We start from the raw sequence: 2473 nt of genomic DNA, 5'->3' as shown, positions 1-2473 counted from the left end.
GCATTTTCCGATGTCTTTACTTACTTCAGCATCTGAATCGAAACAAATAAGTGGGTAAATTAGTCTTTTGGATCTGACAACAAAAGTTACAAATCCTCATCACGTGCAGCTAAAAATCACAAATAAAAGCATGGATGCAAATCTAGATACAAACAATCCCAATCAGCATTTGTCTTGCGCATTTAAATTTCTGAAACAGTTAAAAAAAATGTAATAAATTGCGACTTCCTAGGGAGATGAAATGGTAATTATTTTCTTGTGAGGGGAGGAGCTTCGGAGGTACTCTCATCGACGGAGGGTACTGTGTGCCTGAAGCGAGGCAGAAACTAAGTCTGAAAAACATCTATGGCATTGAGGGGAGGAACGGATGGAGCTTTGTAGGTACACTGATTGTGGGGCAGACACTGCGCATCTGAAGCAGCGTTTATGGGTGTTGGGCACTCTCGGTGCACTGAAAGCGCTTTCAGTCAGAAACACAGTGTGAAACGTCTATTGCATTGAGGGGAGGAGCGGGTGGTTCTTTGTAGCTACACTAATCGTGGGGCAGGCGCGGTGCGTCTGAAGCTGAGTTGATGGTGAACAATGCACTGCGGATAGGGCTCCGCCGGCCTCACACTACTCTAACCGGCTCCTGTCCTGACCTTCCAGGGCCTCTGCGTGGCTTCCAGTGGGTCACCGAAGACTCCAACAAAGACTACACCAACTGGAAGGCCCCTGGAGCTGGGAGCAGCTGCTCACAGCGCTGCGTGACCATGCAGAGTAATCTGGCCTGTTGGGAAAGGGACTGCAAGAACCAAAGCCAAGGTTTCCTGTGCGAGTTCACCTATCCGGGCACTTGCAGTCCCTTAATACTCGGCTCTGGCCTCGCGGTGACCTAGGTGACCCCTTTCAGAGCTAATGGTAGTAACTTCATGGCGCTGCCACCTGACACGGTGGCCTCAATCTCTCCTGATGGATTGGAGCTTCACTGCCGAGGCCAGGACAGCACTAGATGGGTTGCCCAGAGCCCAGGCCCCTGGCACTGCGAGGTGGAGAACGGAGGCTGCAGCCACAGCGGTCGAGAGGAGTCTGGCATTGCCACCTGCCCCCAGGGCTTGGAGCTGGCTAAAGATGGACAGCAAAGCATCCTGCCCCCCCAACCCCTGCTCCAGCCGCAGGTGCGCCCAGCTCTGCTTCCTCAACACCACCAACAACGTTCCACAGTGTATGTGCCAGGAAGGGTAGGAACTGGGCAAAGTTGGCACCAGCTGTCACGATGTCGACGGCTGCCAGGTGAACAAGAACATATGCAATCAGCAGTGCGAGAACACAGTGGGGGGGGGGGGCTTCCACTGCCTCTGCCACTCGGGCTACGAAATCTTCGATAACAAGTGTGAGGACATTGATGAGTGCTACGGCCAGGTGTGTGAACAGAACTGCATCAACCTGCCTGGCACCTACAGGTGTGATTGTGACCTGGGGTACAGCGTAGACTCTAGCGATCCCAGCAAGTGCCAGATATTCTGCGATAGCAGCGAGTGCCCGGCGGAGTGTGACTCACACACCATGGAGTCCTGTCACTGCCCTCAGGGGAACATCATTCAGAAAGGCGATGCCAGCGTGGTGCAAGCGTTCAGTGTGGAGGGCACACCTAGAACGGTCTGTGTGGATATTGACGAGTGCCTCTCGGAGTACTGTGACCAGGCCTGTGACAACACCCCTGGCTCCTTCCGATGCTCCTGCCAGCCCGGGTACACTCTGCAAGCCGACGTACTGTCCTGTAAACTTGATGGCAACGAGGAAGGGAGCTCCAAAGACGTCACCACCCCCACAGCAGTACCCAGGACCACACTATCTCCACCGGAGCCCCTTCATCTGGGCATCATGATTGGCATCGCGGTGGGCGTCTTGTCCGTCCTCATTACCATTGTCTTCCACTGGATCAGGAAGCAATGCGTGCACGTGGTGATGGACTGCAAATGTAAACACGCCGAGAAAGGCGTGGTGCTGAGACAGGACACCTTGGGCATCCCCTCGCACCAGAAACTTTAGGAGGCATGGGAGAAACCATGCGCGGAAAGACTAGAACCTATTGCAGACGCACGGACCCTCGCTCCAAGGGTGAGCCATGCAGATAGGACAGACTCCCTAGGAGTTGGGGCCATAAAGACAGGCCCGCGGCATGCCCTTGAGCCCAGCAAGCGCTTAGACAATGCGCCTTCACCAGAACGTGACTTTTAAGAAGCATAGATCTCTTGTCTTTATGGGGCCATGTGTTTCTAATTAGAAACACTTGGCCCCATAAAGGTAAAGTGCTTTGCGACTGCAGCAAAGCAGGCGACCCAGTCCGGATTGGAGGCGAAAGGGCGTCAACAAAAAACCCTCATTTCCAATGGCAGGCCACCATTTAGCATAAACGGTGACGCAAGCCAATGGAAATGAGGGGCGGGGCTTCGAGTCACTTTCGGAAAAAGCCCTCATCCACAAAATCTCT

General features: G+C 53.7%; 1 pseudogene; it reads left to right on the top strand.

Moving 5' to 3' along the window:
- Positions 1-572: 572 nt before the first annotated feature.
- On the top strand, positions 573-2031 carry LOC144798135 (thrombomodulin-like; annotated as a pseudogene).
- Positions 2032-2473: the final 442 nt, after the last annotated feature.

The sequence above is a fragment of the Lissotriton helveticus genome, chromosome 12, assembly GCF_964261635.1.
Source record: "Lissotriton helveticus chromosome 12, aLisHel1.1, whole genome shotgun sequence".
Classification (NCBI taxonomy): domain Eukaryota; kingdom Metazoa; phylum Chordata; class Amphibia; order Caudata; family Salamandridae; genus Lissotriton; species Lissotriton helveticus.
This window is presented reverse-complemented; position numbering and strand designations above follow the sequence as displayed.